This window comes from Lutra lutra, chromosome 3, assembly GCF_902655055.1.
Source record: "Lutra lutra chromosome 3, mLutLut1.2, whole genome shotgun sequence".
NCBI lineage: Eukaryota > Metazoa > Chordata > Mammalia > Carnivora > Mustelidae > Lutra > Lutra lutra.
The window spans coordinates 56992623-57012015 of record NC_062280.1 but is presented as its reverse complement, the minus strand read 5'-3'; the positions used below and the strand labels follow the sequence as shown (position 1 = coordinate 57012015).

General features: G+C 43.0%; 1 protein-coding gene across 9 annotated transcripts in view; it reads right to left on the bottom strand.

The window, feature by feature from the left end:
• The window catches only part of TANC1 (tetratricopeptide repeat, ankyrin repeat and coiled-coil containing 1), a 238633-nt gene that overhangs the window by 169313 nt on the left and 49927 nt on the right, over nucleotides 1–19393 (bottom strand). Inside the window, exon 2 of one of the 9 annotated variants that reach the window (XM_047721853.1) lies at nucleotides 13941–14062. The exons of the other annotated variants lie outside the window; for them this stretch is intronic. The gene's annotated coding sequence lies outside the window, so the exon portion shown is untranslated. The remainder of the gene's footprint in view (nucleotides 1–13940; nucleotides 14063–19393) is intronic. 9 annotated transcript variants of the gene reach the window in all.

The window sequence follows — 19393 nt, the reverse complement described above, 5'->3', positions numbered from 1 at the left end:
ACACCCCTCCACCCACAGCAGCATCCCATGTCTCAAAACTATCCTGAAAAAAGAAAAACTGCCTCTCCGGAGAGAATCCTACTGCGTACTCGCTCAGGCACCTGGGAGTTACTTCAAACACCAATGTTGTCAATATTGGTGACCTGGAGGCATCGTACACCAAAATGCAAGCAAGCACTTGAATTTGTGAGCCTACGGAAGAACAACACTGGAAGTTGGGCCATATCACCAGTTGGGAAGAGTATGTGGGACAGAGACCACAGTGTCACATGGGCAATGCTTCCCCTATTCTTAACACCCTGAAGTTAGGAACAGTGTGATTCAAGAGAAGCTCAAAAACCCCACCCCCCATCTCACTGAATGAACTGCATAAAGCCTGTTGAAAGGTGATGAAAGGGGGCAAAGGTGTCCTGGTGTCCAGGCTTTCTTTCTCTGGGCAGTTTTACCCAGTCCAATAGATATAATAAGGTTTTAATCTTGGTTATCAAGTTCTAAAATAAAACTAGGGTATGCCTGCCATGGTAACACAATGAAGAGCTAAAGGAAATTCATACAAGTCACACGGCATCCTCTCCTCCATAGTTAAAGCAAATAATATCAACACAGAGAGCACTGTATAGTCTTAAACCTGAAATTTGTAAGGGAAACCATTTTGGCTATAAACACTTGGTTGCAGTAAGCAATCTTAAAGGGGACTGCTTACAGGGGCCCATTAAGAAAGGTTACCCAGAAATGGCAGAGGGTCATTTTTTCTTTTTTTTTTTAATTCACTACAACAGCCCCCAAATGCGGGAAGGTCAGAGTCCCAAAAATCAAAGACAATTCATGCTAGGAAGCAAAAAGCCAAATGGGTTGACTTTTTTTTTTTTTCCCCCACGCTAACTAATCTGGTCTCAGAGTATGAGAGAGCTACAAGGGTGCCATCTGAGGCAGGAGTCTGTGACCTTTTAAGTGTCATGGATTGCTTCAATAATCCAGATCCTCTCAGATTGTTTTTGAATGATTCTGACAAAGAATATACCCTTACAAAGAACATCAATTATACTGAAATACAGATATAAAAATATTTAAACAGCAAAAGGGTGAGAAGAGTCGATGTGTGCTTAACGCACACAACAAGACACAGCAGCAGGTCTAAAAGTTACTGCCATTTTCTAAGCAAAGATGAGCATAAGCAATAGTTTCAACTATCTCCCACAACATGATACAAGAATCTAATTTCTACTTGCCAAAGCCACAGGTGCTACTGACCATATGTGAGGCTGCCCGCTTTCATGACGGAGAAAAAGCGACATTCTGGTTAAAGATCTTGAACACAAAGAAGTCATTTTTTCCCCCACTCACCCACATTTACAGATCCCCTGAAGTGCATCCAAGGACCCCAAGGATTAGAGACTCTGACCCAAAGAATTTGTCAGACTCAATGGGACAATTACTCAGACATGCTAAGGGCTCTGCTAATAGCCCAGGAGCTTCTAGAAACACAGTACTGCAGTTTTCTCCTACTCACAAAACCACTGAAATTCAGAAAATTAGACAGTCGTTTATTGACTGGCACACATTAAGCAAGATGGGCAATTCCACATAGGCACCACTCCTAGCAATTAAATGCCAAGTCCCATGATTAGTTTTCCATAGTGATCTATAAAAGTTCTATTTAACAAGAAGGTCCATCACCACCAAATTACTGACCAACCCACCCACAATAACCAGCCTGGCGCTGCAAGAGAAAGACCTGTGGGAATTTACACTGTGAGACAACAGACACAAACAGGAAAGCCAGGTTGAGTATATGGGACAAGCGTATTTTATTATGGCTCTGTTGTTTTCTTGGATGCTCTCCTTATCCTTTCTAAAAGTGTTTAAGGTCCAGAAGATGTAGCCTCCAATTAACTGGGTCAGGCTTCCTAGCTCAGGGGTGTCTTCGAGGCTCTCCCACCCGCACCGCCTCATACAGTCAGGCCATTCCCCAGCTGCGTACCCTAAACCAGGGGATGCCCATAGTAAGACAAATATAATTTAGAGTCCAAAATACATGGACTTCCACTGGGCCACTGCCAAGTTCTCATGGATCCTGGGTAACTGAGACGGTTTTTGTTTTCACGGTCGGGACCTACAACAACAGCTGCAGGAGCGTAATACTTTTTCTAGACTAATAAAATTACCTAAGTCTGGCTCAGAGTTTCAGCCATGGCAGCCGCTCAACTTCCCAGAAGGATGCAAGCCTTGCATAGTCGTAGAAGGGCTGGGAGAGCAGTGCCGCGCTAAACCAGTGGTTTTCACACCCAACCCAACTGCAAACAGCACTGTGGTAAACTGTGAATTACAGAATAATTCCTATGCATGGAGATTACACGTGTTCTTTTTGGGAGTCCCGTAAACGTTCCATCAAACCTAGGAAGTTCAAGCTTTGCACGGGAAGTGAGGGCACATGCCGCAGACAAACATCAGACTTCTCTTCTTAAAAACCCAGGGAAAGGTTCAATTAAAGCCCTTCGCAACTCTGCAGGGAAACCTTTGATCATGGATTCTGTCTCTCCGTCTCATAACACATACAAACAGTATGAAACGTATCTCAGACCTAAGGACCAAAACTGGAACTGGGAAGTGGCGTGGAAACCACACCCACATATCCCTCCAAATACACCTAGATCACGCTCCTTTCCAGTTGGGGGAGCCAGTGTGGAAGGGTGAGTTTCAGATGCTACAGTCTCCACACCTACAAGGTCCCTTGTACTTGTAGCACAGTTACAAAGTTATTTTCTAAATACAAGTGTGTGGTCCCTTTAAGGAAAAACATCCCGTTTGGAACCTACTGAAAAACAGGAACACATGTTCCTTGAACATTAGAAACCCTGGCAGTGCAATTGTTCTCGATATAATGAAGATGCTGCACAGATGTACTAAGTTTTCATGATCTCAGTGAAACATCTTTCAGCTACAGCAAAATATGTGGGTCTACAACAGAGCAGGATATAAAATAAGCTTTTTAAATGCCTGGTCCTCGTTTTTAGGCAAACTTCCCCAGCCAACTCCCTCTGCCTTCTCATAAACCTAATAAAATGCATATTTCCGTGTACGGATAATTCATTGAAAAGTACGAAGCCATCCATCTCCAACTGAGACTCAGGACTTCTTATCATTACCTCTTATCAATACTGTAAACCTGCTACAAATACGAGACTTTTACTCCACAAATTCAACAAGACACCATGAAAACCACAGCACAGGTGGACACAGAAGCAAACTCTGGCTGGCACTGTGGGGTTTTTCCACGGTGAGGGGTCCTGGCCAGTCGTCACAAGGAGGAGGCAGAACTCTAATTGTCCCCTTGGACAGAGAAACACAGAAGCCTGCCCCAGGCCACCTTCACTCTGAACACTAACTCCACTTCTCTCTGGAGGAAAGAACACTAGGAACCTTGTCTCTGGAACCCTAAGCCTTGGATCCCAAACTTGGATGATGTATAAGACCAGCCTCTATCACACAGCAGGGGGGCTCGAAAGATAGCATGAGGACAAAACTCCAAAGGGACTGGGATAATCTGGTTTTATTTAAAACTATTATCACCGCATATTCCTAAACTTTATACTTAAACTTTATACTTACGCTTCTCACAGAAGCTGAATGCGAACATCGCAAACATCCAATTCCAAACCAGTCAACCTCAGCTCTTTTCTCTGCACCATCTTCCTTGGAAAAATGATGTGAATTCCCACTTCAACGGCCACCTCCACGTGGGCAACTCACAAACAGGTTTCTCCGTTGTTTCACCTGGGCTGTAGTTTTCATACTTTATTTCCAGCTTGCTGACATCAACTCTAGCAACACAAACTCTACATGTCCAAAACTAAACTCATCTTCCTCTTCCCTGGAACTCCAATACCCACACCCCACCGCCATCCCCTACCAGCGTGGGTTCTGGGTTCCCATTGACAGCACCCCCACCTCCCCGTTTAGTCCACAGACTCCAGGCCTCTACCTCCTCATGGCCTTCTTCCTGGTCTAATAAGTAGCCAACCGAATGACCAAGTCTCACCAGTTCCAGCTCTCTCTACTCCCTCCCACCACTCTGGGGAGATAATCCTCATTCCCCAGCTGGACCACCTGAAGGGCCTGCGGCCTGATTTCTCTTACTTTCCACCAGTTGAAGTACATCAAAATCACCCCTAGGGCTTGTTAAGCCAGACTGCTGAGCCCCACACCCAGTCTGACTTTTAGGTCTGGTTTGAAGCTGAGACTTTATTTCTAATAAGTCCCAGCTGATGATGACACACTCTTCAGGGTCCAATACCAAAGAACGACTGCTTGTGACTCTCCTCCTCCCTTTCCATCTCACATCAATTCTTCCAGAATTTTTTCTTGATGGACCAGCAAAAGCCTTTTTAAACCTGAAAAATGTAGGTCTCTGGGGTGCCTGGGTGGCTCAGTCCATTGAGTGTCTGACTCTTGATTTTGGCTCAGGTCATGATCTCAGGGTCATGGAATTAAGCCCTGCAAACGCTCAGCAGAGAGTCCACTTGAGATTTTCTTCCTCTGCCCCTTCCCCCACTTGCACACACGTGCTTTCTAAAATGAATTAATCTTTTTTTTTTAAAAAGGAAATAAAGGCTTTTGATAACTAAATGGGGACAATAAGACCTACTCTTCATTGTGGACCTAACTCTTAATTATGGACAGAGATTATCTCTGTCACGTTACAGTTAAAACAACCCTGCAAAATACAGCATTGCCTCCAAGTTTATAAAACAACTTTGTAAAAAAAAAAAAAAAAAAAACCAAACCTGAGACTTTGAAAGGTTACAGTTTCTAAATTCCACAGTGACAAATTGGTTTTATGTATTCCTTAAAGGGGACCCTCTCCTTAGACAAACTTTTGTTACCAAAATCTGATGCAGAAGGGAGAATAGTGATGGAAAACAAAGAATATTTCCTTCTCAGGACAGGGTAAAAGGTGAGACCTATAAGGATACAAAGTGTAGAATCACCCATCCGTGATTTAGTTTTTCTGGTATAGCACAACTCATGTTCAAATCCACCCTCCCAAGAGCAATTTAACCAAATAAAAAAAAGTCAGTAGAGTCTGCTTTTATTTACCTGCCTCTACCTACATATGTACTGTCTGCTTTTTGTAGGTCATACCCTCATCTATTCTAGCACATTTAACCTCAAGCTAACAACTAGGTCGATCTATGCTATTCTCATTAACAAGCTCTTTACTTGAAAGGGCCTTTTCTGCCTTCGTTATGACCAGCACATGAATGATTCAAACAGCATGACCAGAGAGTCAGAGGATTCTACATTTTCACATGCTGTCATTTAAAAACAAAAAGGAAAGGCTCTACAATAGACTCATTTCAGACCTAAAGACACCTGCAGATTGAAAGCAAGAGATGGAGAACCATTTTTCTCACAAATGGACATCAAAAGAAAGCCAGAGTGGCAATACTTATATTGGACAGAACAGACTTTAAAACAAAGACTGTAACAACAGAGAACACTATATAATAATAAAGGGGACAATCCAACAAGAAGATGTAACAATTATAAATATATATTTACCCAACACAGGAGCACCCAAATACATAAAACTGTTAATAACAAACATAAACTAATGGATAACATTATAGTAGTAGGGGGACTATAAGACCTCACTCACAGCAATGGACAGATCATCTAAACAGAAAATCAATGAGGAAACAATGGCTTTGAATGACACACTAGACCAGATGGACTTAACAGACACATTTTCAAGTATACACGGAACAGTCTCCAGAATAGATCACATAACAAACCTCAACAAATTCGAGAAGATCAAAATCATACCATGCATAACTTCTGGCCACAACATTATGAGAACAGGTCAATCACAAGAAAAAAAAATCTGTAAAGAACACAAATACATGGAGATTAAATGACATCCTACTGAAGAATGAATGGATCAACCAGGAAATAATTTAAAAAGTACATGGAAACAAATGAAAATGAAAACAATGGCCTAAAATCTCTGGGATGCAGCAAAAGCAGTTCTAAGATGGACATTTATAGCAACTACAGGCCTATCTCAAGAAGTAAGAAAAAAATCTCAATTAACCTTACCTGACACACAAAGGAGCTAAAAAGAACAAAAACTAAAGCCAGTAGAAAGAAGGAAATAATAAATATTAGAGCAGAAATAAATGACACAGAAACTAAAAAACAAAAAACAGCACAGACCAATAAAACCAGGAGCTGGTTCTTTGAAAGGGGCGGGGGATCAATAAAACTGATAAACATCTAGAAGACTTAGCCAAGAAATTACTCAACATCACAAATGAGGAGAAAGAGTCAACACCACAGAAATGCAAATAATCATGAGAATATTATGAAAAACTACAGGCCAACTGATTGGACAACCTAGAATAAATGGATAAATTCCTAAAAACATAAGCCTCCAGGGGCGCCTCGGTGGCTCAGTGGGTTAAAGCCTCTGCCTTCGGCCCAGGTCATGATCCCAGGGTCCTGGGATCGAGCCCCACATCGGGCCGTCTGCTCCGCAGGGAGCCTGCTTCATCTTCTCTCTCTCTCTCTCTCTCTGCCTGCCTCTTTGCCTACTTGTGATCTCTGTCTGTCAAATAAATAAATAAAATCTTTAAAAAAAAACAACAACAAAAAAAAAACAACAAAAAAAAAACATAAGCCTCCAAAGCTGAAAAAGGAAGAAACAGAAAACTTGGACAGATAACCAGAAAAGAAACTGAATCGGTAATCAAAAAACACCCAGACAGCTTTACAGGCAAATTCTATCAAATATTTAAAGAAGCATTAATACCTGTTCTTCTCAAACTATTCCAAGATAGAAAACTTCCAAATTCATTCTATGAGGACAGCATTACTTTGATACCAAAACCAGATAAAGATGCCACTTAAAGGGGCACCTACGTGGTTCAGTCAGTTAAGCGTCCAACTCTTGATTTCAGCTTGGGTCATGATATCAGGGTTGTGAGATTAAGCCCTGCTGGTGTGGAGCCTGCTTAAGATTCTCTCTCCCCAAAATCTTTTTGTCATGTTTTTATGTGCCTCCTGATCTGCTCTGCCTTACAGCTTGGCCACCTGTATTGGCGAAACCTTTTTTTTTCTTTTTTTTTAAATAAAATAAGCTCTACACCCCCCCCCCCAAAAAAAGATTCTCTCTCCCCCTCTCCCTTTGCACCCCCCATACCACACATGCAAGTGCATACTCTATCAAAAAAAAAAAAGACTACTAAAAAAGGGAACTACAAGCAATATCCCTGCTGAACATATATGCAAAAATTCCAAACAAAATACTAACAAACCAAATTCAACAGTACATTTAAAGAAAATCATTCACCATCATCAAATGCGATTTATTCCTGGGTTGCAAAGGTGGTTCAATATTCTCGAAATCAATGTGATACACCAGAGATGCAGAAAAAGCATCTAACAAGATACAATAGTATTGGGGCACCTGGGTGGCTCAGTGGGTTAAGCCACTGCCTTCGGCTCAGGTCATGATCTCAGGGTCCTGGGATCGAGTCCTCCATTGGGCTCTCTGCTTCCCTCTCTCTCTCTGCCTGCCTCTCCATCTACTTATGATCTCTCTCTGTCAAATAAATAAATCTTTAAAAAAAAAAAAAAGATACAATAGTATTAATGATAAAAATTCTCAACCAAGTAGGTTTTAGAGGGAAAATATCTCAACATAATAAAGGCCATATATGAAAAACCCACAGCTAACATCATCCTTAGTGGGGGAAAACGGAGACCTTTTCTCCTAAAGTCAGAAATAAGATAGGGATGTCCACTCTCACCACTTTTATTCAACATAGTAATGGAAGTGCTAGTCATAGCAGTCAAACAAGAAAAATAAAAGAATCCAAATCAGTAGGTAAGAAACAGAACTTTAACTATTTACGGATGATACGATACTCCATACAGAAAACCCAAAGACTCCACTAAAAAAACTGCTAGAACTGATAAATTCAGTGAAAGCTCAGGATACAAAAATCAATGTACAGAAATCTGTTGCATTTCTATACACTAATAATGAAGCAGCAGAAAATAAACTAAGGAATCAATCCCACTTAAAACTGCACCAAAAAGAATAAGATACCTAGGAATAAACCTAACCACAAGAGGTGAAAGACCAGTACCCTGAAAACTATAAAACACTGATGAAAAAAACTGAAGATGACAAAGAAATGGAAAGACATTTCATGCTTAAGGACTGGAAGAACAAATATTGTTAAAATGTCTCTACTACCCAAAGCAATCTACCCATTTAATGGAATCCCTATCAAATACCAATAGCATTTTTCACCCAACTAGAACAAACAATCCTAAAATCTGTATGGAAACACAAAGACCTCAACTAGCCAAAGCAATCTTGAAAGAAAAGCAAAGCAGAAGACATCACAATTCCAAAAGTCAAGTACATTACAAAGCTGTAGTAACTGCAACACCCAGCTGGCTCAGTGGGTAAAGGACATGACTTTTGATTGTGGGGTTATAAGTTCGAGCCCCACAATGGGTGTAGAGATTAAGTCCTAAAAACAAACAAACTAAAAACCCGAAGCTGTAGTAATCAAAACAGTATGGTACTGGCACAAAAGTAGACACAAAGATCAATAAAACAGAATAGAAAATCCTGAAATAAACCCACCATTATATGCTCAATCTTTGACAAAGCAGGAAAAAACATTCATCGGGATAAAGTCTCTTCAACAAATGGTATTGGAAAACTGCATAACAACATGCAAAAGAATGAAACTGGACCACTTTCTCACACCATACATGAAAATTCAAAATGGATTACAGATCTAAATGTGAGACCTGAAACCTAGAAGAAAACACAGGCAGTAACCTCTTTGACATTGGCGGTAGCGACTTCTTTCTAGATAGGTCTCCTGAGGCAAGGGAAACAAAAGCAAAAATAAACTATTGGGACTACATCAAAATAAAAGGCTTCTGCACAATGAAGGAAGCAAAACAAAAAGGAAGCCTACAGAATCGAAGAGGATATTGGTAAATGACGTATTTGATAAAGGGTTAGTATCCAAAATATATAAAGAACTGATATAACTCAGCACCCAAAAGGCAAATAATACAATTTAAAAATGGGCAGAAGACATGAACAGACATTTCTCCAAAGACATCCAGATGGCCAACAGCCACGTGAAAGAATGCTCATCATTCATCATCAGGGAAATGCAAATCAAAACTACAATGAGTTATCATATCATCCTCACACCTGTCAGAATAAATAAAAACAACACAAGAAATGATAGGTATTAACAAGGATGTAGAGGTAAAGGAACCCTCTTGCACTACTGGTGGGATGGCACATTGGTGCAGACACTGTAGAAAACAGTATGACGGTTCCTTAAAAAGTGAAAAATAGAACAACGTTATGATCCAGCAATCACAGGTTCCTTAAAAAGTGAAAAATAGAACAATCTTATAATCCAGCAGTCACACTACTGGATATTTACCCAAAGAATACAAAAATACTAATTTGAAGGGAAACATGCACCCCTATGTTTACAGCAGCATTACTTACAATAGCCAAATTATGGAAGAAGCCCACGTGTCACTTGACTGACGAATGGATAAAGCAGATGAGGCATATACATTCACACACACACACACACACATGGACTATATATAATGGAATATTACTCAACCATAAAAAGGAATGAAATCTTGCCATTTGCAACAACATGCATAGAGCCAGACAGTAAAATGCTAAGCGAAATCAGTCAGAGAAAGACAAATGCTATATGGTTTCACTCATATGTGGAATTTAACAAAACAAGCAAAGGGAAAAAAAGAGACAAATCAAGAAACACTCTTAAAAAAGACACTGAGGGTTGCCAGAGGGGAGGCAGGTTGGGGGTAATGAGTGACATAGGTGATGGGGATTAAGGAGTGCAATGGTCACAATGAGCACCGGGTATTATATGGAAGGGAAGTACTGAATCACTATATTGTACACCTGAAACTAATACAATACTGTATGTTAATGAAACGGAATTAAAATAAAAACTTTAAAAGACAAGAGAGGCTGGGGATGCCTGGGTGGCTCAGTTGGTTTGGCATTGGACTTCGGCTCAGGTCATGATCTCAGGGTTGTGGGATCAAGCCCCATGTCCAGCGCTGTGCTCAGCATGGAGTCTGCTTGTCCCTCTTCCTCTGCTCCTCCCCACCAATTCCACAATTACACGCACGCTCACTCTCTAAATAAATACTATCTTTAAAAAAAATCTTGTCTTTAGCACCTACTATGCAGAAAAAATATAGAAGACATAGAACTTCGAGTAACACCAAGTTCCTGCCCTCAACAAAACCAACCCACCAACCAGAAGTCCAAAACCGCATGGCAGTACCATGGGGACACAGCAAGACAGAGTGACATGGTGTCAAAGGTTTTGGAGTCAGGCAGACCAACCCACAGGCTTAATATCCCGCAGTCCCAACCCCACCATGCTTTACTTGCCCTGTGATCTTAAGCCAGCAACTTAAACTCTCTGAAACTTAAGATTCCACACTTATGGGGCACCTGGATACCTCAGTTAGTTAAGCATCTGACCCTTGGCTTCAGCTCAGGCCATGATCTCAGGACTGAGAAACAGTACCACCCCCCCCACCCACCCTGCTGGGTTCCGAGCTCAGTGTGGAGTCTGCTTAAGTCTCTCCTTCTGCCCCTCCTCCCCACACATTCTAGCTCTAAAACAAATCTTTAAAAAAAAAAAAAAAATCCTCAAATATAACAAATATGCCACAGAATAGTTGTGAAAATTAGAAATAACATATGACAAGTATCTAGGATTATGCGGAGTACAAAATGTATATTATATAAATGGTCATAATTGTCTCGGGTTATTGGGTCTGCTTATATAAGCCCAACTACAACTTTAATGCCCATATTTAAATGTCAGTGGAATGGCCTTTTCCTTATTTAGGTTATTAAAATGATAGAATTTAATTGCAAATGAAGATATGGGACTGACTGAGGGAGGATGAAGGATGAGTCACACATTTTCTGGCTTGAATAATGCCAGTGACCAAAGTGGGAAAAGCAGGCAGGAGTCTGGGGATGAGGAGACTCGTGGGAGTCGGGGGGGTGGGGAGAAGGAAGCAGGGAGACAGACAGAAGGAGACTTGTGTGAGTGGGGTGGCGGGGAGCAGGGACACATTAAGCAGGCAAGCACTGGGAGGGAAAGGAGTTTAGTTTGGAGATTCCTACTTAGAAGTAAATAGGAGTCATCCAAGTAGAACCATCCAAGAGATTGAGACAAGAGAATGAACTCACAGAAAGACTTAGGGGTCATTAACATGTGGGTGGTGCTGAAACCACAGAGGCACTGAGGTCCCCCAAGGAGGCTCAGCGGACTGAAAGAAAAACCACCAAGGATCAAAACTCAGGGAACATGAACATTTAAGGGCAAATACAATACGACCTAGGAAGAAATTAAAAAAAGAAGAAATGTAGTCAGAAATGATGCAAAGAAACCCAAGAAGGAAGTTTCAAATGAGGACTGGGCAGTACTATCAAGTGCTACAGAAAATTCATGCCAAGGGCACCTGGGTGGCTCAGCGGGTTAAAGCCTCTACCTTCGGCTCAGGTCATGATCTCAGGGTCCTGGGATCGAGCCCCGCATCGGGCTCTCTGCTGGGCAGGGAGCCTGCTTCCCTCTCTCTGCCTGCTGCTCTGCCTACTTGTGATCTCTGTGTCAAATAAATAAATAAAATCTCTGAGAAAAAAAGTCATGCCAGAGAGTTCTATCAGAGGCCATGGGTAACCTTAAGAGCGGTTTCCATGAAACTGAGGCAATGAAAAGCAGGTAACAGGTCATCTGTCAGGTCCCGCCTCAACAGTAAGATTCTTTGATCTCAAAACATAAACTCATTCTCCATCAAACCTTAAAGTATTAAAACCTCAAATAACAAGTTGCAAGATTTTCCTTCAGAGAAAGGGAATTTGCAAAAGAGACAGTTAAACATTTAACATGATCTTTGCTATTAAAGCTCCTATCGACTTCCTGATGTTGGTCCCAGGGAAGGAATAAAGAAAAATTAGCTAATTCTCTACCACCCAAAAACCTCCTGGAATAGGGAAAAAAAATCTATCCCTTACTAAATAAATTTCCTGCCTAATAAATCTCTGGGGGCAATACATTTAAATTGCTATTTCAATACCACTTTGAAAAATGTGTTACCATAGGTCAAAAAGCTTTGGTTTCAATATGCAAATCTCTGCATACTTTGGGTGAAATTCTATTTAAGGAGATTCCCACCTGGATTCCTAAATAAGCCTTAACTATTATTAAATTTAGAAAACTGTTCAGCAGTGTCATTTTTCTATTTTATTGTATACTTACAACGATAAAAAGTGTTGTCCCGGGCAATTCTAACTTGAAGTTATAAAATGGTTCTACCATGCAAATTATGGCACAATAAGGGAATGTTTGGCTTGGCTGTATGAACTGGTTAAACTAGTTAGAAGAGCTCAAAAATAATTCCCCCAGACATCTGCTCAGGCTACGAGTTTGTTTTTAAGTCCAGTCCACATACAAATATTTTTCAAGAAGTTATACACTATCTCCATTTGAGGAGTTTTAAGAAAACATAGCAGAACCAGGTGGTGGGTATTAGAGAGGGCACGGATTGCATGGAGCACTGGGTGTGGTGCAAAAACAAGGAATACTGTTATGCTGAAAGTAAAAATAAATAAAATAAAATGAAATTTAAAAAAAAAAAAGAAAAAGAAAAAAAAGAAAGAAAACATAGCAGGGACTCCCCTCCCCAACCCGAAGTTCTAGTTCAGCACACCTGGGGTGGGGGATGGGGGGAGTCCCAGTATTCTAATTTTTAAAGCTTCACCTTGGATTCTGCTGTGTACTCCCCAGCCACGCTCCTGCTGAGAAGCTTTACCGTTCGGCAGGATCCCCTGAAGTTTTAGGGGCAATGTGACCATTGTGTTCTTTATGACAAGCAACACAGGGCAGGAGGGTAAGGGCAGAACGTGAAGTCCTGCCAGCAAGCCACACAGGACATATGGCAGAGTTCACTTGCAGGTTACATGCACGTTTCAAGAATTCACAGTGGTTCGGAAGCAGCTTTAACCTTGACTCCCATCTCCTAAGGGGACCTCTTCCAACACCCACAGAGAAGGAATATAGGGCAGTTTTCAGAGCCCTCGGTCAACCAGTCTATCCTGGACCTCCTGGGGATGCCTGCTCTGTGGCCTCAACTGTGAGCAGCTGAACATAAATAACAAACAGTCCTCCAAGCTGTGCTCACTTAAGATGGAATTGAAGACCAAGTTATCAGCGAACTCTCTTCTCAAAGGAAAGAGGGAATATTTGAGTCCTGCTAACTGCCACACATTAGAGATAGGGAATGCAACCAACAATGTGAACAGAACAAAAGTTTTACCCATCAGGAGCCTCCAGGCTTACCCAAACCCCTGAAGTAGGGGTTTTTGTTTGAAAATTCACATATAAAACTGCAGCACAGGAAAACCATAGTACAGGAGTTTAACAGGTTTCCTAAAGTTTCTGAAGGGAAGGGAAAAGACACAACTCAGAATAAGTTAATAGGACTTCTGTGTTTGCAAACTGTCAATATTAAGGTATTAAGCTAGTCACACAACACGTATTATATGCTCTCAGTGCAGTACTGTGCTATGAACCATATAGAGACCCAAAATCTTGATACGGGCACCAAAAAAATGGAAAAGGGGAAAGAAAACCATATTGAAGCACCCCTATTAATAAGAGTGTTTTAACACAGTAATTAAGACACGAATTTTTTTTAATTCTTAAATTTCTTTGACTAAAATCCCAATTTACTTTCAAAGCCCACAAAATTTTCAGAGAATAACTCATCTTGGAAATCAGGGTCTCTCAGAGGACGGATTCTCCATGGGTCGCACTCACCTTGCCTCACCCCAGACTCCACGTGCTGGCAACAGAGAGAGGAGGTCTCACTCGGGGGTGGTGGGGAGGGGCACCCAGAAAGCTCCTCTGGACAAGTTGACCACAGAAAGCTAGAAAGAGAACTGGAAAAAGGAAATCCTGTGAGCACACTCCCCTAGGAGACAAGAAGCAGAGAGTTTATAAAAGCAGCTATGACCTCCCGGAAACTCCCAACAAAGCCATGATGGAAAGGAAAGAGACGTCAGCACATACATACTCTTAACAGAGGGGAAAGCAAGGTGACCGGCTGGCAAAAGAAAGAAAATTCATTCTTTCTTCTGATGCCCTCCATCTGAGCTGACAGGAGACACTTACTGAAAGCTTCCGTTCAGGAGCAAGGTACTGAAGTATTTGTTTACTTCTCCTATCTCAGGTTTTCCCTTTAAGTGATGCTAATAGGTTTGCAGCCCAGGACACAAAGAAATGTTTCAAAGGTTTGAGATAAGGGGCCAAGAACCTCCCTAAAACACGCAGGGTACAAAAGTTCCCACATTTCCTGCCCCAGTCCTCACAGGTCCCAGCTCTCTACAGAGCCGTCTTTCTGAACACACTGCCCAGTTTCACACCTTTGCTCTCCCGTTCCCTCATCCTGAAGCACCTCTCTCCCACTATGGAAATTAGTCATCCTCCTAGCACAGCTCCAATATCCCCCTGCATGCCCTGCCCCTATCCCCCATGGAGTTACACCAGTTCTTCTTCTCAGGGACCCGAGCTCTAGCATCTGCTTCCTTCTGCCTCTACCTCCCCTCCTACCAGTTTCTCTAAGGCTTGTCTGAACTGCCACCCCTACCCTGACCTCCTACCCTTGTTACATGAAGAGGCAGGTGCCCAGTGCATGCTTGTTGAATGAAGGACTCCAAAAGTAGGTTCCCATGACTGACTAGGCCTACTTCCCCGGGGAAATGTTCTTCTGCAAGGGTGCGACCCATGCCCAAGCAGACCAGCCGTCAGGCCCAGTCCACATCAATGCCCTCACAGCACTGCTGCTGGGCTTCCCTGCCAAAAAGGACAGAATCGTGTATAGTCACGTTTAGGCCCACAAAACCACCTAGGCAGGGCAGCGGAGCCTAATAGGTTCGTGCACGCAAGGGCTGGGTGGAGGCCTTCTCTCCTCTTTAAGTCTGCTTAATGAGAAGCTCCAGGAGACATGCCCCCCTTCCCCACCAGGACTTCAAAGATGAGAACAGAACATAGGAGCCTTTCCCGGGGAGCAAACCGGGGACAGGTTCAAGTCCTGCCCCACTGCAGAGACAGCAGAAATCCTGCTGGAGCAGAACACGGAGGAGAAACCGACGTGGACCGGGTGATCACCTTGGGTCAAACATTTCCTCAAAAATGGCCTCATCGGGGCGCCTGGGTGGCTCAGTGGGTTAAGCCGCTGCCTTCGGCTCAGGTCATGATCTCAGGGTCCTGGGATCGAGTCCCACATCGGGCTCTCTGCTCAGCAGGGAGCCTGCTTCCCTCTCTCTCTCTTCCTGCCTCTCCGTCTACTTGTGATCTCTCTCTGTCAAATAAATAAATAAGATCTTTAAAAAAAAAAAAAAATGGCCTCATCTTGCATTCAGCGACAGCCTACAAATGCTGCAGAGGCTTCCAGGCCCCAGTCGCCAAGCTCACGGGTAATACGGGAGCTTCACCGAAAGACAGCACCACCTGGTGAAAGCCGTGGCTCTGGTGTCCCAGGGCGGCCCTATTATTCGCTCATAAAAGGGATCACCTGCCTCCTTACAGAAGGTTCTGGCAGCCAGGGAGTGGCTCCATCTCACAGCTGACGCGAGCACTTCAGCCAGCCTCATTTCTTAAGCAGAAAAAGCAGCCTTCTCATTTGTCCCAGCCACACCTACACACAAGTATTCAAAGAATACCCATCAACAGGCCACAATACACCAGCTGTCAGGCAGACCCTCTGCCCAGAGGACCCACCGATGTGCGGGCACCATCAAAATTACATCTGCAACAGGTTATGCACACACATACTTTCGCTCTAGCCCCTTCTCCACCTAGAGCAACCCCATCTGTTACACAACTTCTGTAAGGACAAGGGGAAAGGTCCTTTCTGAGTCCCAGACTACAAAGGCACCACTATAAATTACAGAGTCACAGAGGTCTCAAGGGGAGGCGGCTTCCAGCAAGAAGAAAGACCGTCCCTACAGCCTGTTTTTGTGGTGATGAGATCACAGAGTTTAGATTCTGTATTTGGTCCTACATGGGTTTTAAGGGCCATCCATATTCAGTAATTACAGAAAGGGGGAAAAAGTAGGTCAAGGAGACCAGAGGAACTCTGAATGGTGTTTGAGAAGTTACTTAGAACTGCAGTGAGATCACTCACCCAAACTCAGAAACTATGCCTTCAGAATCAATGTTAGGTTAGAAAAAAGGACAACTTTCTACTTTTTACTTGCTTTTCAGTATTCCTCCATTCTAAGGGCTCCATTCACTTTCAATGCATAATCCAAAATTTGGGCCCAAGAACGTTTTGAAAAACTAGCATTATGCCACAAAATATTCTCCTGTAAAATTCAAAAGACAAAAAAGTGTACTTATTGGAAGAATTTTTAATGGGACGTAAAACACAGGTATTTAGAGACCAGATGAATGATAATCCCCAATTGCCAATCAGTAGCTCTTAATTTGCAGATCTAATTTTTAATTGGCACCTGGAAAAAAAAAAAACCTTAAAATGCTTTTGAGATTAGGGTTTACTTCCTGGTCATCACTCTCTTTCAAGGATGAACAAAGAGACTCCCAAGGTGTTTATCCAATCAAAGTAAGTATTCGTCAAAAAGAATTATTATCCCTCAGGTTATCTCCCTAAACCCTAGCAATGGGCCTCCTCAGACCACAAAACAAATTACTGTGCATGTTTGTGGACCAAAGCCCGTGACCCCTGGTTCCGCATGTGACAGTCCACATCCTCTGCTTGCACAGGGTTCTGCAGCCTCAACATTGCTTCACTAGGAATGAGGCCCAGAGAGGGGACGAAAGTCACATGATAGTTCACGGAGGTGCAGGTCACAGTCAACTGCCAGAGTGGAAAACAATGCCACAGAAATGCTAAAGCGAGGAAAGGAATGTTCTCGTTTTGTTTCATTTTAAATGCTGCTGCTTAATAGAAAGCAGGCTTAAATAAAGATGGAAGGTAGGGAGAAGGAGAACCTCAGGGACTCAGTATGCCCTGGGGACAGGAGCAGCAAAAGGCATTATTTTAAAATACTTATTTTCTGGAATATTATGCAACCAACAAAAAACCCCCGAAATCTTGCCATTTGCAACGAAGTGGATGGAATTAGAAGGTATTATATGCTAAGTGAAATAAGTCAATCAGAGAAAGACAATTATCGTATGATCTCTCTGATATGTGGGATTTGAGAAACAAGGCAGAGGATCATAGGGGAAGGGAGGAAAAAATGAAACAAGACAAAACCACTCCCAATCTCAGGAAACAAACTGAGGGTTGCTGGAGGGGAAGGGGGAGAGGAATGGGGAGGCTCAGTGATGGACACTGGGGAGGGTATGTGTTGTGGTGAGAGCTGTGAATTGTGTGAGACTGATGAATCACAGACCTGTACCCCTGAAACAAATAACATCTTCCATGTTAATAAAAAAAATTATAAATAATATAAAGTACCTATTTTCATTTCAAATCCTGCAGCTTCCATTTTCCTTGAAACGCAGGCACTGCTTGTGTCATTACATCCCATACCAAGGTGGCTTTGAATCCTAACTGCCGGATCAGAATCTCCGGGCGAGCTTTAAAAATTCTGATGCCAAGAAAAATGAAAACAGAATCTCTGGGGATGAGGCTCAAATGCTGATACTTCATAAAGCTGATCAGCTGACCTTAAGGTATAGCCGGGCCTAGAACCCCTGCCCCTGCCCTATCCCGGGGCTGTTTTCTTTTTACCTGACTGGTGTGGGGGCAGCAGGAAATATTTATGCCTTAAAAAGGAGGGTGGAAGGACAAACAAATGGACCAGGGACAGAGCTGGAGGAAGCTGAAGTGCATAATAATTTGCAGGTGGTGTGCACTGGAGTGGGTGCAAGGCGTGGCCTGCAGGGCACACTCCCTCAAGGAGACAGGAGTGGCACAGCCTGGGCTGTTCCCTGAGTTAAGCCCTGGAGGGCAAGAGGGAACAATTCAAAGCTCATCTGTAAAGAACATTCCCATGTCAAGTGTTTGCTGTGTAAGAAGTGATTAAAATATGGTTTTCATATGAGAAGAATCTACTGAACCATATTTACCCCATGATTTCTCCTGGTTATTCCAGTAACAGTATTAACAGAGTTATTGTTTTGTTTTGTTTTGTTTTGTTTTGTTTTGTTTTAACTGATGATCCACATTTCCTTGCTCACCAAATCTAACAAAGCACACTATCATTAAAGGATAACTTCCTAGAGTTACAGAACCCAAAAACCACAGCTTCCCTAGGCCTAAAACCCAGCTGGCTCAAACAAGGGCTGAACCCGGACGTGATTTTAATTTAGCATCGTCATGCTCTCCAGTGCGACGGTGACTGGCTGAGGAGGACACGGACATTTGGGTGAAGGATGAGGACTACAGGAAGGCCGTCTCCAGTTGAGCAGTTAATTCTATTCTCCCTTCCCTGGTCCTTAATTCTTAGGCTACCTGCTCTACCCGTCCTTCTGAAACAGTGACAAAAATCAGGCAGCCGAGCTCGGATGCCTCCTTCCCAATTTCTGTCTCTCGTGGGAAAATTAACCGGCTTTGCCTAATCCATCCTTTGCCAGTGTTTCCCAAAGTCTGTCCTGCAGGCCACAGGAGCAGAATGAGATCATCCCTGGACACCACCTCGGACCGCAGGAGAAGAGGACCACACTACCCCGAGTAGAGACCGAGAGCCTGCACTTTAATCAGCCACACAGACACAACAGTCAGCAAGCCAGTCACAAAGCCTCACGCACTTCCCCTTTGAAATGGGTTCACCAGATGTGCTGCTAAGCGTCTCCAGAACTTCTGCCACTTGCCCGCTGGGGTTACATGATCCCAGGGAAGCTGGTCTCTCCAGCGTCACTGCATGACCACTTTCTCAAATACCGCTTGGCCCCCAGCACGGCTGGCTCAAGGTTCCCGACTCAGTCCCTCTGCTCTGAACGCACACCCAGAGCAAAACTTCTCCAGCACTTCCACTTAGGATTTCGGGTCTGTATCTTCCACACGGCTCCATGCATCTTGGTTTCGAGAATAGCGGCTGACTGACCGAACCCTTGCCTCAGCCCTGAGTTTTTCTTCCTTTACCTTCTTCTCATTGTCCCTGAAAAAACATTCATGCTCTTCTTGCCAGGACAAAATCGCTCAGGCGTGGGTGGGAGAAAAGAATTACACACTAGTGGGGAAAAGGGGGGAGGGGACAGAAGTCTTAAGCTAAAAGCAGCTAGGAACCAAAATTTAGTCT